Below are 22,318 nucleotides of genomic sequence, written 5' to 3' on the forward strand. Positions count from 1 at the left end.
AAGACATACGACTACATCAACCACGTTGTGCTAACGCTTCCGTTGTCGATCTATAAGGGTACGTAGATCACACTCTCCCCTCTCGTTGCTATGCACCACCATGATCTTGCGTGTGCGTAGGAATTTTTTTGAAATTACTACGTTCCCCAACAAGCCGCGCACACATGACCGGATCCGGTCCACCGCGGGCCAGATCCGGCAGGATCCAACATGCCCCGCCCGCCCCCCATCGGATCGAAGCCAAATCCGCGGCCGGCAGGCACGTCGCCCATGCAAGGGGCGAGCACCACCACCCCGCGCCTCACAGAGCACCTCCGCCGGACCCCCAACCGAAACCAGCAGATCCCCGACGCCCCCGAAGCACCGGGTGCCAACACAACGGGGAGTCGCTGGTTCGAGGGAGGCCAGCGGGAGGGAGCCGCAAGCGCACCCACCCCCACCGTCCCTGATACGTCTCCAACGTATCTATAATTTTTGATTGCTCCATGCTATATTATCTACTGTTTTGGACATTATTGGGCTTTATTATCCAGTTTTATATTATTTTTGGGACTAACCTATTAACCGGAGGTCCAGCCCAGAATTGTTGTTTTTTGTGTGTTTTAGGGTTTCGAAGAAAAGGAATATCAAACAGAGTCTAAACGGAATGAAACCTTCGAGAATGTGATTTTCTCAACGAACAAGACCCAGTAGACTTAGACCCTACGTCAAGACACAAAAGAGGAGGCCACGAGGTAGGGGCGCGCCTACCCCCCCCCCCCAGGCGCGCCCTCCACCCTCGTGGGCCCCATGTTGCTCCACCGACGTACTCCTTCCTCCTATATATACCTACGTACCCCCAAACGATCAGAAACAGAGCCAAAAACCTAATTCCACCGCCGCAACTTTCTGTATCCACGAGATCCCATCTTGGGGCCTCTTCCGGAGCTCCACCGGAGGGGGCATCGATCACGGAGGGCTTCTACATCAACACCATAGCCCCTCCGATGAAGTGTGAGTAGTTTACCTCAGACCTACGGGTCCATAGTTATTAGCTAGATGGCTTCTTTTCTCTTTTTGAATCACAATACAATGTTCTCCCCCTCTCTTAGTGGAGAACTATTCGATGTAATCATCTTTTTTGCGGTGTGTTTGTTGAGACCGATGAATTGTGGGTTTATGATCAAGTCTATCTATGAACAATATTTGAATTTTCTCTGAATTCTTTTATGTATGATTGGTTATCTTTGGAAGTCTCTTCGAATTATCAGTTTGGTTTGGCCTACTAGATTGATCTTTCTTACAATGGGAGAAGTGCTTAGCTTTGGGTTCAATCTTGCGGTGTCCTTTTTCAGTGACAGTAGGGGCAGCAAGGCACGTATTGTATTGTTGCCATCGAGGATAACAAGATGGAGTTTTCATCATATTGCATGAGTCTATCTCTCTACATCATGTCATCTTGCTTAAGGCGTTACTCTGTTTTTAACTTAATACTCTAGATGCATGTTGGATAGCGGTCGATGAGTGGAGTAATAGTAGTAGATGCAGCCAGGAGTCGGTCTACTTGTCTCGGATGTGATGCCTATATACATGATCATACTTAGATATTATCATAACTATGCTCAATTATGTCAATTGCTCAACAGTAATTTGTTCACCCACCGTAGAATACTTATGCTCTTGAGAGAACCCACTAGTGAAACCTATGGCCCCCGGGTCTATCTTCATCATATTAACCTCCTACTACTTAGTTATTTACTTTGCTTTTTACCTTGCCTTTATTTTACTTTGCATCTTTATCACAAAATACCAAAAATATTATCTTATCATATCTATCAGATCTCACTCTCGTAAGTGGCCTTGTAGGGATTGACAACCCCTATTCGCATTGGTTGCGAGGATTTATTTGTTTTGTGCAGGTACGAGGGACTCGCGCGTAGCCTCCTACTGAATTGATACCTTGGTTCTCAAAAATTGAGGGAAATACTTACGCTACTTTGCTGCATCATCCCTTCCTCTTCGGGAAAAACCAACGCAGTGCTTAAGAGGTAGCAGTCCCCGGCCACCGCGATCGAAGAAGTGACGCGCGCCGGAGTCACGCCGCGCCGCCCGCGCCACACAGAGCTCCCCCGGCTCGTGGGCGCTCTGCGCAAAGAACGACGCCCCACCGCCGCCAGATCTGAGCGGGCTTTGCCCGGCAGGAGCTTTGGGCGGCGGCGGGAGGGAGAGGGAGTAGCGGGAGGGGGGTTCGGCCGGGGGGGGGGGGGGGTCGCCTCCCTGGGAAGGACGGCGCGGGGACTCTCCTTCTGTCTGATGTTAATTTCAGCTTGGTTATACGCGGTTAATATGGGCAAGGGAGGTCATATTATCATTTATTTTACACAGAAACGGGAAACCAAAAGTGGACAGCTTCAATGAGAACGCTGCCGTACGTGCTCCGTGGACCACATCACACTATGAGGGCTCATTCGGTTTGGAGGAAATCTAACCGTAGGAATTTGGAGTAGTATAGGAATTTGATAGGATGGCACTTGCCACCCTAAGGAATTGACTTGCCTCGTTCCTACGCGCAAAATGAGTTTTGAGTGGATGTGTAGTTTCCTCTAAAAGTATAGAAAATGAATAGTATTCCTACGAAATTTCTTTACGCATTTTCTACATACCGAATGTATATATAAGAAATTTTCCTCTGGAATACTTGTTTCCATGTTTTTTCTATAAAAATCCTCCAAACTGAATGAGGCCTGAGGATGTCGCTGGAAAAGATAGTTCGAGTGGTGGCCGGCGAAGACCCATGGATCCAAAAGGGGCAGGAGGGCCGTAGTTCATCGAGAATCTCCGTGCACCACCCACGCCGGAGACGTTGATGATGGTCGGCCAGGACCTGGTAGGGAGAGTGTCGGGCGGTGCTAATCCTTGAGAGAACGACATGCGCCGCCTACACGTTAATTAGACCAGCACGCGTGACCGACACTTTAAATTCTAGCGTGCCATCGTCGGTAGATCCATTTTTAGATGCTCAGCGTTGGTAAATCTTTCATACTACTTACTTTCTCGGATCCAAATTAATTGCAAATAGAGGCCGTGTCAGTTAATTCGGCTGGGAGGGACTACTAGTACTTTTTCTGCCTGCGAAAAGCCTGATATGGACTGGTATATGAACGAAATTAGCTCAAGTCGAAAGGGGATTATTTGGTTATGGGCGCATGAATGGCACGATGGTGCATGTACACGTTGCGGTAAAATACAAATACACCCATGCACGGACTCGTTCCATGAATCTGCGTGGTCCTCCGCATCTTTGCTGCAGAGGCATCCTTCCTACTACTACGTGCGTATATACAGTGAAAGCTCGCATGTACCAACAGATCATAAAAGATAATTTAGGGCGTGTTCAGTTCAATAGGTAGTATCCCTTCGCATCCATTTTGATGACAAATACTTCTGGACGGAGGGAGTAGGTATTAGCATTAGAACTTCTTCCGTTGGATATTCGGTGACCTTGTCTCAGCAATTCTCTGATGTGGAGGATTGCACTGTAGCTAGTATTCATACCATGATACCAGTACCCTACAAGAGAAGCAGTGTCCAACTTTCGAATGCCTCTCGCGTGGTACGGTCGTAGAGCATAACACCACCCAACGTACCCAACGTAGTACTGCAAGATACTCCTATACGAGTAGAGAAGAACTAGCCGTAAAACCACAACGTGGCACATGGTCTCCCCTCTCCCTCCGGCCCTCGATCGATCCCGGAGACGATGCTCCCATTCCCATGCATATCAACCTCCGAATCATAACCAGACCGACGTGCGGAGCACCTACACTACGCCGCCGGTCACGGAGTTCACGCATGGCCGGCGTGCCGTGCCTGCCTCTTTCTAGGCCTTTAATTGGAGGGAGCGCTCACATGAAACTTCGCATAAATGCTGACGGCCATACCGGAAAGGAAAGGAGTCTACCAACCGATGCAAAATAAGGATATCTTGGGGATTTTGTCATATCTTTGCGTCTCAAAGTCTTGCCATGTTCTCGGAAGATTATGATGTTACAATCTACCAACCGACTAGTAGCCCAACTATAGCTAGTCCATTAGGCTGGTTGAAAACTAGTTTAGCATCTCGTGTTTGCTTGTTTACGGTAAATAATTACAATGGTTTTGTCTTTCCACAGTCCATCGAGAAATGATTTAAATAAGTCACCGCTAAGGACCGTATAGGCTAAACAAAAGATTCGTGTCTACATCGGCACACACAGAAAGACCATCCATTTCCTGCGAGAATAAAGAGGGTTCCAAAACGTGTATCGTAGGTGCACAAGTCTTGATTTATGAAAGCAACAATATAATGGGAAATACCCAATGGAACCTAGGTCTTAGGCGCATCCACATTGAAAAAATATTCTATAAAAAGTCAAACAGTTCTGATTTTTTTAATGAACATGGTCTAGTGTTATATATTCACTGTAAAGTTTCATGAAGAAATGACTTTGATCTTCTATGCAAAGAAAGGAAAACAATTCTATACAAAGTTACTATTCAAGTTTTTTGAAGTTATTCTCCACCGACAAGAAAACAGAAATCATTTCTTTGCGCAAATTCCATACGTGAGTAGAACATTCGACCATGCTCGGCAACATTTTTTTTTCAAACTGGCTGATTTTTTTGGTATTTTCTAAAATCGAAATGCTTTAGCAGGTGCATCTAGAACCATATTGCAAAAATCCGCACCACGGTATAAGAACCGTCATTCATAGGAAATCTCATGAGATTAATTTGGGGATTTTAGATGTTACTGATATATGTTTTATACACTTGATCAAACATATATAGATATGAATGGATTAATTAATTTGAAACAAGCCCGTCCTAACTCGAACCGAAAAAAAAAGAAACAGACACGCCACTTCAGTTTTTTTTTTTTGAACCGAAGGTAGTGCTCGCGCTGACGAATGGTTACGCTTCCGCCAGTACAACATTATCGTGGGTGACGAAATTGAAGGCCACCTCCACCTCGTATCCACTCTCCCGTGGAATACTGCTGCGAGTCTCGATTGAACGAGGTTCCAGTTTTCTCGTTGATGCCTTAAGAATGGAGGCGGTGCGAGATGCAGTACTACCGTCGCCATTTTCCAGGCTGGCCAAGCACTCCGCCTCACGTATGCATGCACCTTCCCCGGGGGGCATGGCGGCGGGCACGGCACGGCGCGTACGGCGGTGTCGCCCGGGTCCGCGGAGTGGGGGCGGCGTTTCCTCGCCGAACCTGTCCGCCCGTCGGTGCCGAGGCCGTCGTCGTCACTTGATTGGCTTGGCCGCTGTGCCCGTCGGCGGCGACCCATCCATGATCATCCGGTCAAGATCGGGCTCTCGAGGATCTGTGCATACCCCGAAAATTTCCAATCATAAAATCGTCAGCCAGCGGTGGGCAGGGACCGGGAAATGACAAGCGTGCTTTCGTTCCTCGGTGCCGGGACCAGTTTTTGCGACTGAAATTCTGAGCCCAACTCCACCACACGATCTCAAACAGACGTCTGGATTAACCGAATTTTGTCCCTTTAAAGCACCGATGGATTCGCCCGTGTCCGCCTTTGTCAGATGGGTCATGCGTGCGCGCACCGCGTGACCGCATCCCAAATCGTGTCCGGGGTGGACGTGAATAAAACAAATATAAAAACTAAAATGAAATAACTAAAAAACTAAATAAAAGCATTTTAAAAAAACATAAAACATATATAGGGGACGGCCACAAAACGGCCCAGTTTGTACGGCCACTTAAAAGGCCCAGTTTTCATAATTAACATATAAAACAAAATAAAAAAACGTCTCCGCCTCCCGCGCGCTCCTGCCGCGCCCGTCGGTGCCGTGGCCGTGGCCGTTTTCACTGGCCGCCGGTGTCGTCGTCGTCGCTGACGAGATCGACGTAGTCCGGCGGCGTCCACAGATGGGCCGGAGGTGCGTGGTGGACGGGGGCGGGCTGGACGGCCGGAGGTGCCTGCACCACCTCCTCCCGTGGCGAGGCCTCCCGCTCCGGTGACCGCGGCGGAGTGGGGCACCAGTTCACGCCCACGCCGGCGGACATCTCCGGGGCAGTGCAGGACCAGCCCCACCCCTGGCCCAGCAGCTGCTGGAACGCGGCCGGCGGGTCCTCCCTCCTCTCGTCCTCCACGGCCGGCGGGTCCTCCCTCCTCTCGTCCTCCACGGCCACCATCTGGAGCTCCGGGAAGGCGACGTCCCCGGCGGCAGAGAGGGCCATGGCCTCCTCCAGGCCGTCCCACTGCCGCTCGTCGTGCGTGTACATGGAGTCGTCCATGACACGCTTGAGGAGACGGGCCTCCTCCTCCACTGACATGCGAGGAGGTGGAAGGGGCGACGGAGACGGCGATGGCGACGGCGTGGGCGTGACGCCGCGCACCCGCCTACGCCCGCGCTCCTGGGCGCGCCCCTGTCGTGGCCGCCGCGGCCCCGTCGATGTGCCGGCGAAGAAGGACGCGCCTGGTGTCGTGCTCGTCACGAAACCAGGTGTCCCACAGCGCGGAGTCGGGGGCGTACCTGGGTCGTAGAAGAGGTCGTCGGGGAGGAGGCGGCGGCGCTCGATCTCCTCTTCGCGCGCACGGCCGCTCGTCGGGACCGGCGGGATCGGGACCCAGTCGGTGGACAGATGCCAGTTATTGGGGAGATGGGCGTTGCTCCAGGGGAGCGGCGTCCTCGTCTCCCAATAACGGTGGCACACCGACGCGCGGACGTAATGCCGGTCGCGCGCGCCGGCGGATGTGGGCGCGATGAAGAACGCGGGCGGCGCGGGTGCCCGGCGTGGTGGCGATGGCGACGGCGTCTCCTCCTTCTTTACCGAGCCGCGGCGGCGTCCCGACGAGGAGCCAGCCTCGCGGTCGTGCCTGCCTTTGCGGCCGTAGTTCCATAGCCCCATGGCTGCGGGCGGCCGGCCGGCGAGTTCTTGGCTAGGGTTTGGGACGTGGTCGCCGCTGTCGGGTTTCGAGGAGGCCGCGGGGTGGCGTGGGGCAGTGTGGACGATGACCCGTCCACGCTTCCCACTTAAAGAAGGACGGCGACCGTTCGACGTGCGGATGACAGGTGGGGCCGCCCGCTCGTGCGCATTGATGTGGGTGGGTGGGAGGTAGGTGGCCGCCTGCCACGCGGCCCTGACGCGGACGAGCGCGCGTCCGTTTGGTGTCCGCCGCGACCCATACCCGGCGCAAGTTTGCGCTTGAAATGTGTCGGCCCGGACACAGAACGGACAGGATGGGTCTGGGCCGTCACGCGCTGGGCCGTCTTCTTTGTCCGTTTTATCCAAACGGACGGGGTCGGATAGTATAGAGTCGTGCGGTGGAGTTGGCCTGACACTTGTGTACAGTAGTACATCCTCTTGGTTCTCGGCACCCTCGTTTGAAATTAGCATTCTGCATCTTCGCACCACCCTAAAGTATCTGTACCACATCAGATGATCTTGGTAGTACTGGTACTCTGTTTTTGCTACATTATATGTCACTTTGAAGGTGAAATATTATGCTTAAAAAAGTCGTTTGAAGAAAGTGTGGGGCTTAATAATGCGTGCACGAGGCAACCGTGTTCAAGGTTGCGTTGCTCCCATTAGCCCATTAAGAATTGGTTGAGCCGCATGCAAGTTGAGAGATTAACAAGCGGAAAGGGAAGCACGCAATCATAGCTGCCCACCCCTTTTAATCTCTAGCCTGATCTCAAAAAGGTGAGTGAAGTTTGATTCAAACCCTGAAGTTGTAGAGCTCGATAAAAATAAACCCTCACCTTCAATTTCCTGAAATCGGCACCATGTACTCTTTGATCCCGGTGTAAATAAACCTACAACCGTTTTAGGGATGGATTTGATGACGTGGCATTAAGAGGCTGGGATTGTTGACTTTGACCAGTACACGAAAAATTAATGTTGTGTCGCAGTATTCGATCTGTAGATATTTTACTGACAAAAAAATAGTATGACAGGCAACAGCCAAAGGGCCAGGGTGATGTCCGTATTCGTCGTCCCAGGCTCCCAGCCCATGCCGTCGCCGTGCTCACGTGAGAGCCGGCGGCTAACGGCGCCGCCGGTAAGAGCTCCACTGCCTCATGTTTGTGCTCCAGCGCCTCGTCCGTCTAGAGCTTGCTTCGCCGGTAGAATCTTGTGCGAACTCCATTGCTTTGTTGCTTAGGCCGAGGTATAATCTTGTGAACGTGAGGGAGATGCTGGTCTTGTTCGGCTCCGGCCATGCATCAGCACCACAACAAGCTAGAAACATGCAGATGGTAGCAGTGAGCGCACAACAATAGCTAGCAAGCATGCAGTAGAAATGGACTACACGCCAGTGGGCGTATGGACTGGCAAGATTGCCATACGCCATGCCGTGACTATCAGTTGTTGCCTTGTCCGTGCACGAGCGTGAAGTGAGAGGGTACTAAGACAGAGCTTGACGCGGCAGACCAGATGGCCATGGCTGCCTCCTCGGTGGCGGGGTCCTGCAACCTCCGGGGCCGGCACATGATGAAGACAACGAACAGAGAGTGCCGTCATGGACGTGCTACGCCTACGCCACACTCTACGGCACTGCCGCGATGCCGCACAGACACGCCGGGAGGAGGAAGAGCCTCAGCCTCCAAGGCTCCAACCGGTGCTCTTAGACGTTGTCGCGGATACGTAAAAGAAAATTCCGTCTGCGGTCACCGTCGCCGCACCTGCTCGATGCCGCACACACGGGATGCGTTGGCCGGGAGAAGGAAGAGCCCTGAACAGGCGCTCTTTGACATTGTTGCGGATAAAAAAAATCGCATGTTAGCGGTAGCCCTCGCCACGCCGCCGAGCTGCGGCAGGAGTCGGCCATGGCAACGTCCTCGAGCCAGCACGGTGTCAAAAGTAGAAGCGAGAGCGAGGAAGAGGTACATGGCTACAGAGCCGGGTTTAATTTTGTGAGACCCACTCACAAATGACCATTCACTCGCTGATCCCGGTCTATTCCGGTGCCACGTAGCAATCCTTCTGTTTGGATACAGCCTCAAGGTTGAAAACGATCGGGATAGGGTACCGATTTCAGGAATTTAAACATAAAGATTCATTTTTATCGAGCTCTACAACCTCAGGGTCTAAATCAAACTTCACCCCAAAAAGGTCCAGGAAATCCACGCCGTCCGTTTCCCTCCCGCCAGCGCCCGCCGTTCGCAGGCTCGCTCGCTCCCTCGCGCCCACACGGCGTGTACTACGTGGTCAAGGCCGCCATCACGCAGCCATGTGGTGTCACGGCGTGAATGAATGATTGATTGCATCCGCGATAATCTTTCCCCGGTTACGAAAATGCAACATGGCCGATCCTGTCGCTGGATGAAGATAAGTGTGGAGTGCTTCTGCAGGTGTGCAGAGAGTTTCCAGACCTGGAGATGCGAGCCTCTGCGGTGAAGTTTCTCTTGGTTGTAGCGAAAATGCGAGTTCAAACATGGTGATCCGGGCTCAAGCAGTGCATATTCTGGGGCTCATGGCTTCGAACAGAGCGAGATGCTCTGCGGCGAGCCTCTGCATGCAGTAAAACTTCTCTTGGTTGGAGTGAAAATGCGGGTTCAAACATGGTGATCCGGGCTGAAGCAGTGCATATTCTGGAGCTCTCCCTCTCACACTTGGCTTCGAACAGAGTGAGATGCTCTGCGGGCTGCGGCGCTCTTCTGGGATCGGGCGACCATTAATGGCGCCACGCATGGGGATCGGAGAGCGCGGGTTTTGAGAAGCTCGACGCCTCATTTCTCGAGCCGGAAGCATCGATCGGCGCCCGAGCCCACGGGGGCGCGCGCGAGATCGCGGATGTTTTGGATCGACCCGATGGCCAACAAGCGCACGGGCGGTGGACCTTCATGAGTCAACGGATTAGTGGGCAGTTAAATATGCTAACCCATGGCGGTCACTGCATGTCTGCGTGCGCATGTGTCGTTTTGACCTCGGTTTGCGTGGCTAGCTCCAGGAAATGTTAATTGCGGATGAGATTAGATAACCGGCGGAGCAGCTGATGAAATTAATGCGGGATTCAGGCCACTTGATATAGAAATTTCTATAATCTGAGTGGCATTTTTCATTTTGCGGGGGAATCTGAGTGACATTTGTGGCAAGTTTCAAACTTCAAACGGGGTTCGTGATTTACTAGCTAGTCAGTGGCTGCCTGTCGGCGTTAATGGCATGCCGTAACCTCGTGGTCGACTTACTACTAGTGCTGCTTCATCATAGGATACTGTTTTGTGCGCACCTCTTTCCTCGATAAAGATGAGAAAATCTTCAGACATTTCATCGTTCAGTGGATGGACGCACGGATTCTGACATTGCATTTGAATCGGCGTTTACATGCCCATACAGAGAGATTTATCGGCGTTGTCGTCGTGGTTGATCCTGCCCGTCGTTACTGTCAGTCATGCCGTACCGCCCTGGTCGACTCACTAGCTGCTTCGTTCTGTAATCTTCAGATACACTTGCACGAAGCACTTCTTTCCTCAGCAAGGAAAAGGAAAATCTTCAGACACTTCGTCATTCAGAGACTAGATGTGGATCATGGCATTGCATTCAAATCGGCGTATCCATCCCCATTAATTGGTGCCCGTCTGGTGGTTTGGCACGGGCAGAAAAAAAAGGGTACGTGCTTGATACTACTTTCTCCGTCTTAAATTTTTTGTCTTATATTTGTCTAAATACGGATGTCTCAAGTCACGTTTTAGTATTAGATACATTCGTATCTAGAGGAATCTAAAACAAGAATTTTAGGACGAAAGGAGTACTTATCATGGCTCCTCATAGAATCTACTTACATTGCACTGCTACTGACTGGGCTGCAACACATTACACATGGCTACGTTGATAGGAAAGAAATCAGTTGCACTGTTGCGATCTGACACGCTACTACTAGCTCATTCAGAGAAACGCCAAGCATTGCATTTAAACCGGCGTTTCCATCGCCACCCATTGATACCTGTCTGCCTCTTGTCTGGTACTCCGGCGGTGGCTTGGCACGGGCAAAACGGTAGGCGCTCCATCATGGCTGCTCAGGCCCGATTAGCGCGTACGAAATCGTAGAATCTCTACATTGCGGTAGTACTGGCCGCGCTGCAAGAACACATTGGCTATGTTGATCAGAGAGAGATCACTTGCACTGTTGCAATCTGACATAGACTAGCTCGTAGCCGGCCGCAGCGAGGATTCTCTCATTCGCCATTACTACTTCGATTCCTCTTTGTGTGCTCAGGCCAGAGACCAGTTGCTGGTTATTTTTCCACGTCTGTCACGACGTCGAACAACTCTATTCTACTCTCCACAGGCGCTGTAGTTTATTCCGGGGGGAACCACCAGAGTAGTAATTAAAACCCCTGCACTTTTTGCTTAGTTATAAGCGTAACAGTGTCTGATGTCCCAGGCAGTGGTTACTGCTCCGATTCATTAGCAGCACCGGTACTGACAGGTACTCACGCACGCTTGTGGCTGTGCGTTCAAGTTTGAAATTTGAATTTCAAAGGATATGAGCGTGCGGGTTGGCAACAAGATAAAGAAAGATCACGCAGGTTCTTTATTACTACTGGTCTACTGAATGGTGTTGCAAAGAATTGTAGGTTCGGCACTTGATGGAAGCAGATCTTCAGATCCAATGCCGGTACGGGTGTCTCTCAATGAAAACTGCGTCTGGCCAAGATTGTTGTTGTTAGAGCATTTTTAGTAGAGCTCTCAAATCCTCAAACCACTAAAAATAACCGTTATTTTTACAGTTTTCGCCGAAAAAACGCCGTAGACTACAACTTCTAAACCCTCAAACCCGTAAAAAAAATCAGAGGTCAAACCATCAAACCACTTTGCAATCTGTAGAAGTAGGGGTTAAGGGGAAAATCGCCCCCCAACCCGCACTCCTCCTCCTCGCTCGCTCCTCGCTCGCGCGGGAGCCAACCGCCTCCTCCTCCTCCTCCCGGCCTCCTCCTCCCGCCGCCTCCTGCCGCGCCGGCCATGGAGGGCCCCGCCGCCGCCGCGCCCCCGCCCGTCCCGCCCGCCTCGCCCGCCCCCGCCCCCGCCCAACCGACCGTGGCCGACGTGGTGGCGGCGACCCACGTCGGGGCCAAGCGGCGGCGGGCGGGCCTCGCACCACCTCCTGCCGCCCTGACCACCGTCACCGCCCCGGCCACCGTCACCGCACCGGCGCCCGCCCTCGCCGCCTCCCCGCCGCCCGCCCCGGCCACCAAGAAGAGCCGGCCGAAGGCAGCCTCTCATGGGCCGCGAGGGGCTGCCTCCAAGGTTGCCGGCTCGTCCCCGACCGTGACCAAGCCGCGGAAGAAGCCCGCGGCGTGGAAGAAGCCCGCGGCGGCCGCCGTCGCCGAACCTCCTCCCGCCGCGCACGAGGTGTTCGAGGAAGTGGCAAACCCATCCTCGTTCATGGACCTCCTCCAAAACGCGGAGGTGGACCTCGGAGCTCCGCCTCTAGACCCCTTTAGGGTTGGTGACGACTTGGAGGAGAAGGAGGAAGATGAGGAGGATGTAGGGGATGACGAGGAGGAGGTGGCCGAGATAGGGGAGGAGGCATTCACCGCCGCTTCCCGCCCACACGCGCGGTCGACAAACTACACCGAGGCGGAAGATGTCCTCTTGGTTCGTGCTTGGGCAGCTGTGGGAATGGATGCAACCACCGGCACCGATCAAACCGGTAAACGGTATTGGCAAAGGATTGAGGACGTCTATTGTAAGATCAAGCCGAAGAATAGTGGGTTCATCCATCGCTCTTTCCGGTCGCTTCAAGGCCGGTGGGAGTTGATCAAGCCCGCTTGTTCTCGTTGGAGTGCGGCCATGGACCAAGTGATAGATGCACCACCTAGTGGAACCGTGGAGAGTGACTATGTGAGTACATATTTCTTCACTATTTTGATTATGTGTGTGCACTATGCTATTGGTGGGTTCTTATGTGATTTATGTGTGGTTGATAGGAGACAATTGCCGGCATGAGGTACAAGGAGATGGCCGCTTCCAAGGGCAAGCCATTCCCATTTAAGCATGTTTGGTCAATTCTTCAAACCTTTGACAAGTGGAAGTTGAGGGATCAAGAGACCGCACCTAAGAAGTCGGCAATGCTAAGGATGGATGATAGTGAAGATGAGGAGGAGAGGAACTTGGGCAAGCCCGAGGGAACCAAGAAGGGCAAGCTAAGGGTGAAGATGGAAGAAGAGGTGTCAAGCCTAAGGGAGAAGATGGACCACATGATGAAGGCAAGAGAGGAATTGACAACGAAGACATTGGAGACGAAGCTTCTTATCACCGAGAAGAAGAAAGAGGTCAAGCTTGCACAAGTTGAAGCAAAGCGTGAAGAAGCAAAGCGCAAGGCCGAGTTGGAGGAGAGGATGATCAAGCTCAAAGAGGCAAAGGTATTGGAAAGAACTCATGGTGGAAGAGAAAGAGCACATGATGATGTCCAAGAAGGACATGGATGAAGACCAATTGCAATGGTGGAAGGACTACAAGGAGGACATTGCGGAGAGGAAGAGGATGTTCCGTGTTGCGTCCACTACTTTTCGAGGTGACACTCCGATGAGTAGTTGTGGTGATGGCGGTGTGTACGACTCCACCGGTGCCGATGGAGATGCTTGATGGAGCCCGCTTGTGGTCTAGGAGATGGCGCCGAGGTGCAACCTTTTGGTGATGGTGCCGATGAGAGGAGGAAGATGATGATTTTGTGATGTAAACTATTAAACCATGCATCAATGATTGTCATTTGGTAGTTTTTTTGGAAGTTGATTGTGTTCTTGTTGTCATAAATTGTGAGATGTCAAATGATAGATTTAAAGGTTGGGGTCGAGGCAAAGCTAGAACCCTCAAATCCAATCTTAAAGCAGTTTAAGGGTTCTAGTATTTGCCCCTGTTTTTCAACCCTTAAAAGTGTCAAAAAGTGGCACTTCTCAACCCTTAAAACTGCTTTAAGGATTTGAGGGTTTGAGGGTTCTACTAGTAATGCTCTTAGGCAATACATGCAAATCCCGTACACCTGTACTAGAGTCTGCAGGGATGGACTACCCAGCCTCTCCTATGGTCTTTTTAGAGATTTTAATATAGACTACGTACGGATGCATATAGATATATTTTAGAGTGTAGATTCACTCATTTTACTCCCTATTTAGTCCATATTGAAATCTTTGAAAAGACTTTATATTTTGGAACGGACGGAGTACAACCTAGTGCTAACCATCGCCACGACAACTTTGAAGTTCATTTGTTTCTTGTAATTTGGTGGCATCTCTCATGGAACAACAGCTTTTCATTTCCGAAATAAAGTAATGATTACATAGAAATTACTCTTAAATAAACAATAAACAACTGATGTTCATCCCATCCAACAACCAGAGAATACAAGGGTTATGCATATGAGTAAAGTAAATCAATTTTGGTACAATTCATAACAAAAGAATCATCTAGCCTTGTAAGCAACTCTAGTGCTCTCGTGTAAAGACTTTTATTTATTTCCTCAGCAGGTTTGCTACAACTGTTTTTGTGGAGTTTACTTTTGTGTCCTGGCGATACTAATCTTTAGGATCTATTGAGTTTTTGTCATTGTATTTTGCTGCTGTTCTTGTTTTCTTGGGTGTGAATCTGGAATCTTTCTTCGGCATATGGTGGAGATCTTGTGTTTCAACTGTTGGGTTTCGTAGTAATTTCAAAAAATTCCTGCGCACACATAAGATCATGTGATGCATAGCAACGAGAGGGGAGAGTGTTGTCTACGTACCCAACGCAGACCGACTGCAGAAGCGCTGACACGACGTAGAGGAAGTAGTCGTACGTCTTCACGATCCAACCGATCAAGCACCGAAACTACGGCACCTCCGAGTTCGAGCACACGTTCAGCTCGATGACGATCCCCGGACTCCGATCCAGCAAAGTGTCGGGGAAGAGTTCCGTCAGCACGACGGCGTGGTGACGATCTTGATGCACTACAGCAGCAGGGCTTCGCCTAAACTCCGCTACAGTATTATCGAGGAATATGGTGGCTGGGGGCACCGCACACGGCTAAGGAATAGATCACGTGGATCAACTTGTGTGTTTCTGGGGTGCCTCTGCCTCAGTATATAAAGGAGCCAAGGGGGGGGGGGGCGCCGGCCAGGAGGAGTCCTACTCCTTCCGGGAGTAGGACTCCCCCCCCCCCAATCCTAGTTGGACTAGGATTCCCCGAGGGGGAAAGAGGGAGAGGGGGGCCGGCCACCTCTCCTAGTCCTAATAGGACTAGGGGAGGGGGGAGGCGCGCAGCCACCTTGGGCTGCCCCTTTCTCCTTTCCACTAAGGCCCATTAAGGCCCATATGGCTCCCGGGGGGTTCCGGTAACCTCCCGGTACTCCGGTAAAATCCCGATTTCACCCGGAACACTTCCGATATCCAAACATAGGCTTCCAATATATCAATCTTTACGTCTCGACCATTTCGAGACTCCTCGTCATGTCCGTGATCACATCCGGGACTCCGAACAACCTTCGGTACATCAAAATGCATAAACTCATAATATAACTGTCATCGTAACCTTAAGCGTGCGGACCCTACGGGTTCGAGAACAATGTAGACATGACCGAGACACGTCTCCGATCAATAACCAATAGCGGGACCTGGATGCCCATATTGGCTCCTACATATTCTACGAAGATCTTTATCGGTCAGACCGCATAACAACATACGTTGTTCCCTTTGTCATCGGTATGTTACTTGACCGAGATTCGATCGTCGGTATCCAATACCTAGTTCAATCTCGTTACCGGCAAGTCTCTTTACTCGTTCCGTAATACATCATCTCACAACTAACATATTAGTTGTAATGCTTGCAAGGCTTATGTGATGTGCATTACCGAGAGGGCCCAGAGATACCTCTCCGACAATCGGAGTGACAAAACCTAATCTCGAAATACGCCAACCCAACATGTACCTTTGGAGACACCTTTAGTACTCCTTTATAATCACCCAGTTACGTTGTGATGTTTGGTAGTACCCAAAGTGTTCCTCCGGTAAACGGGAGTTGCATAATCTCATAGTTATAGGAACATGTATAAGTCATGAAGAAAGCAATAGCAACATACTAAACGATCGGGTGCTAAGCTAATGGAATGGGTCTTGTCAATCAGATCATTCAACTAATGATGTGACCTCGTTAATCAAATAACAACTCATTGTTCATGGTTAGGAAACATAACCATCTTTGATTAACGAGCTAGTCAAGTAGAGGCATACTAGTGACACTTTGTTTGTCTATGTATTCACACATGTATTATGTTTCCGGTTAATACAATTCTAGCATGAATAATAAACATTTATCATGATTATAAGGAAATAAATAATAACTTTATTATTGCCTCTAGGGCATATTTCCTTCAGTCTCCCACTTGCACTAGAGTCAATAATCTAGATTACACTGTAATGATTCTAACACCCATGGAGCCTTGGTGCTGATCATGTTTTGCTCGTGGAAGAGGCTTAGTCAACGGGTCTGCAACATTCAGATCCGTATGTATCTTGCAAATCTCTATGTCTCCCACCTGGATTAGATCCCGGATGGAGTTGAAGCGTCTCTTGATGTGCTTGGTCCTTTTGTGAAATCTAATTCCTTTGCCAAGGCAATTGCACCAGTATTGTCACAAAAGATTTTCATTGGACCCGATGCACTAGGTATGACACCTAGATCGGATATGAACTCCTTCATCCAGACTCCCTCGTTCGCTGCTTCCGAAGCAGCTATGTACTCCGCTTCACATGTAGATCCTGCTACGACGCTTTGTTTAGAACTGCACCAACTGACAGCTCCACCGTTTAATGTAAACACGTATCCGGTTTGTGATTTAGAATCGTCCGGATCAGTGTCAAAGCTTGCATCAACGTAACCTTTTACGGTGAGCTCTTTGTCACCTCCATATACGAGAAACATATCCTTAGTCCTTTTCAGGTATTTCAGGATGTTCTTGACCGCTGTCTAGTGATCCACTCCTGGATTACTTTGGTACCTCCCTGCTAAACTTATAGCAAGGCACACATCAGGTCTGGTACACAGCATTGCATACATGATAGAGCCTATGGCTGAAGCATAGGGAACATCTTTCATTTTCTCTCTATCTTCTGCAGTGGTCGGGCATTGAGTCTTACTCAACTTCACACCTTGTAACACAGGCAAGAACCCTTTCTTTGCTTGATCCATTTTGAACTTTTTCAAAATTTTGTCAAGGTATGTGCTTTGTGAAAGTCCAATTAAGCGTCCTGATCTATCTCTATAGGTCTTAATGCCTAATATGTAAGCAGCTTCACCAAGGTCTTTCATTGAAAAACTCTTATTCAAGTATCCCTTTATGCTATCCAGAAATTCTATATCATTTCCAATTAGTAATATGTCATCCACATATAATATCAGAAATGCTACAGAGCTCCCACTCACTTTCTTGTAAATACAGGCTTCTCCGAAAGTCTGTATAAAACCAAATGCTTTGATCACACTATCAAAGCGTTTATTCCAACTCCGAGAGGCTTGCACCAGTCCATAAATGGATCGCTGGAGCTTGCACACTTTGTTAGCTCCCTTTGGATCGACAAAACCTTCCGGTTGCATCATATACAACTCTTCTTCCAGAAATCCATTCAGGAATGCAGTTTTGACATCCATCTGCCAAATTTCATAATCATAAAATGCGGCAATCGCTAACATGATTCGGACGGACTTAAGCATCGCTACGGCTGAGAAGGTCTCATCGTAGTCAATCCCTTGAACTTGCCGAAAACCTTTCGCGACAAGTCGAGCTTTGTAGACAGTAACATTACCATCAGCGTCAGTCTTCTTCTTGAAGATCCATTTATTCTCAATTGCTTGCCGATCATCGGGCAAGTCAACCAAAGTCCATACTTTGTTCTCATACATGGATCCCATCTCAGATTTCATGGCTTCAAGCCACTTTGCGGAATCTGGGCTCACCATCGCTTCTTCATAGTTCGTAGGTTCATCATGATCTAGTAGCATGACTTCCAGAACAGGATCACCGTACCACTCTGGTGCGGATCTTACTCTGGTTGATCTACGAGGTTCAGTAGTATCTTGATCTGAAGTTTCATGATCATTATCATTAGCTTCCTCACTAACTGGTGTAGGTGTCACTGAAACAGTTTTCTGTGATGTACTACTTTCCAGTAAGGGAGCAGGTACAGTTACCTCGTCAAGTTCTACTTTCCGCCCACTCACTTCTTTCGAGGGAAACTCCTTCTCTAGAAATGATCCATTCTTAGCAACGAATGTCTTGCCTTCGGATCTGTGATAGAAGGTGTACCCAACAGTCTCCTTTGGGTATCCTATGAAGACACATTTCTCCGATTTGGGTTCGAGCTTATCAGGTTGAAGCTTTTTCACATAAGCATCGCAGCCCCAAACTTTAAGAAACGACAACTTTGGTTTCTTGCCAAACCATAGTTCATAAGGTGTCGTCTCAACGGATTTTGATGGTGCCCTATTTAACGTGAATGCGGCCGTCTCTAAAGCATAACCCCAAAACGATAGCGGTAAATCTGTAAGAGACATCATAGATCGCATCATATCCAGTAAAGTACGATTACGACGTTCGGACACACCATTACGCTGTGGTGTTCCGGGTGGCGTGAGTTGCGAAACTATTCCACAATTTTTCAAATGTACACCAAACTCGTAACTCAAATATTCTCCTCCACGATCAGATTGTAGAAACTTTATTTTCTTGTTACGATGATTTTCAACTTCACTCTGAAATTCCTTGAACTTTTCAAATGTTTCAGACTTATGTTTCATCAAGTAGATATACCCATATCTGCTTAAATCATCTGTGAAGGTGAGAAAATAACGATATCCGCCACGAGCCTCAATATTCATCGGACCACATACATCTGTATGTATGATTTCCAACAAATCTGTTGCTCTCTCCATAGTACCGGAGAACGGTGTTTTCGTCATCTTGCCCATGAGGCACGGTTCGCAAGTACCAAGTGATTCATAATCAAGTGGTTCCAAAAGTCCATCAGTATGGAGTTTCTTCATGCGCTTTACACCGATATGACCTAAACGACAGTGCCACAAATAAGTTGCACTTTCATTATCAACTCTACATCTTTTGGCTTCAACATTATGAATATGTGTATTACTACTATCGAGATTCAATAAGAATAGACCACTCTTCAAGGGTGCATGACCATAAAAGATATTACTCATATAAATAGAACAACCATTATTCTCTGATTTAAATGAATAACCGTCTCGCATCAAACAAGATCCAGATATAATGTTCATGCTCAACGCTGGCACCAAATAACAATTATTTAGGTCTAATATTAATCCCGAAGGTAGATGTAGAGGTAGCGTGCCGACCGCGATCACATCGACTTTGGAACCGTTTCCCACGCGCATCGTCACCTCGTCCTTTGCTAGTGCCCGCTTATTCCGTAGTCCCTATTTCGAGTTGCAAATATTAGCAACAGAACCAGTATCAAATACCCAGGTGCTACTGCGAGCTCTAGTAAGGTACACATCAATAACATGTATATCACATATACCTTTGTTCACCTTGCCATCCTTCTTATCCGCCAAATACTTGGGGCAGTTCTGCTTCCAGTGACCAGTCTGCTTGCAGTAGAAGCACTCAGTTTCAGGCTTAGGTCCAGACTTGGGTTTCTTCTCCTGAGCAGCAACTTGCTTGCTGTTCTTCTTGAAGTTCCCCTTCTTCTTCCCTTTGCCCTTTTTCTTGAAACTAGTGGTCTTGTTAACCATCAACACTTGATGCTCCTTCTTGATTTCTACTTCTGCAGCTTTCAGCATTGCGAAGAGCTCGGGAATAGTCTTGTTCATCCCTTGCATATTATAGTTCATCACAAAGCTCTTGTAGCTTGGTGGCAGTGATTGGAGAATTCTGTCACTGACGCAATCATCTGGAAGATTAACTCCCAATTGAATCAAGTGATTATTATACCCAGACATTTTGAGTATATGCTCACTGACAGAACTGTTCTCCTCCATATTGCAGCTATAGAACTTATTGGAGACTTCATATCTCTCAATCCGGGCATTTGCTTGAAATATTAACTTCAACTCCTGGAACATCTCATATGCTCCATGACGTTCAAAACGTCGTTGAAGTCCAGATTCTAAGCCGTAAAGCATGGCACACAGAACTATCGAGTAGTCATCAGCTTTGCTCTGCCAGACGTTCATAACATCTGGTGTTGCTCCAGCAGCAGGCCTGGCACCTAGCGGTGCTTCCAGGACGTAATTTTTCTGAGCAGCAATGAGGATAATCCTCAAGTTACGGACCCAGTCCGTATAATTGCTACCATCATCTTTCAACTTTGCTTTCTCAAGGAACGCATTAAAATTCAACGGAACAACAGCATGAGCCATCTATCTACAATCAACATAAACAAGCAAGATACTATCAGGTACTAAGTTCATGATAAGTTTAAGTTCAATTAATCAAATTACTTAAGAACTCCCACTTAGATAGACATCCCTCTAATCTTCTAAGTGATTACGTGATGCAAATCAACTAAACCATAACCGATCATCACGTGAGATGGAGTAGTTTTCAATGGTGAACATCGTTTATGTTGATCATATCTACTATATGATCCACGCTCGACCTTTCGGTCTCCGTGTTCCGAGGCCATATCTGCATATGCTAGGCTCGTCAAGTTTAACCTGAGTATTCTGCGTGTGCAAAACTGGCTTGCACCCGTTGTAGATGGACGTAGAGCTTATCACACCCGATCATCACGTGGTGTCTGGGCACGACGAACTTTGGCAACGGTGCATACTCAGGGAGAACACTTCTTGATAATTTAGTGAGAGATCATCTTATAATGCTACCGTCAATCAAAGCAAGATAAGATGCATAAAAAGATAAACATCACATGCAATCAATATAAGTGATATGATATGGCCATCATCATCTTGTGCTTGTGATCTCCATCTCTGAAGCACCGTCATGATCACCATCGTCACCGGCGCGACACCTTGATCTCCATCGTAGCATCGTTGTCGTCTCGCCAATCTTATGCTTCCATGACTATCACTACCATTTAGTAATAAAGTAAAGCATTACATCGCGATTGCATTGCATACAATAAAGCGACAACCATATGGCTCCTGCCAGTTGCCGATAACTCGGTTACAAAACATGATCATCTCATACAATAAAATTCAGCATCATGCCTTGACCATATCACATCACAACATGCCCTGCAAAAACAAGTTAGACGTCCTCTACTTTGTTGTTGCAAGTTTTACGTGGCTGCTACGGGCTTTAAGCAAGAACCAATCTCACCTACGCATCAAAACCACAACGATAGTTTGTCAAATAGACTCCGTTTTAACCTTCGCAAGGACCGGGCGTAGCCATACTTGGTTCAACTAAAGTTGGAGAGACAGTCGCCCGCAAGCCACCTGTGTGCAAAGCACGTCGGGGGAACCGGTCTCGCGTAAGCGTACGCGTAAGGTTGGTCCGGGTCGTCTCGTCCAACAATGCCGCCGAACCAAAGTATGACATGCTGGTAGGCAGTATGACTTATATCGCCCACAACTCACTTGTGTTCTACTCGTGCATATAACATCAACATAAATAACCTAGGCTCGGATGCCACTGTTGGGTTTCGTAGTAATTTCAAAAAATTTCCTACGCACACGTAAGATCATGTGATGCATAGCAACGAGAGGGGAGAGTGTTGTCTACGTACCCAACGCAGACCGACTGCGGAAGCGCTGACACGACGTAGAGGAAGTAGTCGTACGTCTTCACGATCCAACCGATCAAGCACCGAAACTACGGCACCTCCGAGTTCGAGCACACGTTCAGCTCGATGACGATCCCCGGACTCCGATCCAGCAAAGTGTCGGGGAAGAGTTCCGTCAGCACGACGGCGTGGTGACGATCTTGATGCACTACAGCAGCAGGGCTTCGCCTAAACTCCGCTACAGTATTATCGAGGAATATGGTGGCTGGGGGCACCGCACATGGCTAAGGAATAGATCACGTGGATCAACTTGTGTGTTTCTGGGGTGCCTCTGCCTCAGTATATAAAGGAGCCAAGGGGGAGGGGGGCACCGGCCAGGAGGAGGGCGCAGGAGGAGTCCTACTCCTTCCGGGAGTAGGACTCCCCCCCCAATCCTAGTTGGACTAGGATTCCCCGAGGGGGAAAGAGGGAGAGGGGGGCCGGCCACCTCTCCTAGTCCTAATAGGACTAGGGGAGGGGGGAGGCGCGCAGCCACCTTGGGCTGCCCCTTTCTCCTTTCCACTAAGGCCCATTAAGGCCCATATGGCTCCCGGGGGGTTCCGGTAACCTCCCGGTACTCCGGTAAAATCC

At 49.1% G+C, this 22,318-nt stretch overlaps 1 pseudogene; it reads left to right on the plus strand.

Annotated features, from left to right (window-relative positions):
• Positions 1 to 12,325: 12,325 nt before the first annotated feature.
• On the plus strand, positions 12,326 to 13,611 carry LOC147992020 (uncharacterized; annotated as a pseudogene).
• Positions 13,612 to 22,318: the final 8,707 nt, after the last annotated feature.

The sequence above is a fragment of the Triticum urartu genome, chromosome 1A (assembly GCF_056163025.1).
Source record: "Triticum urartu cultivar PI428250 chromosome 1A, HENAU_Tu73, whole genome shotgun sequence".
Taxonomy (NCBI): Eukaryota; Viridiplantae; Streptophyta; class Magnoliopsida; order Poales; family Poaceae; genus Triticum; species Triticum urartu.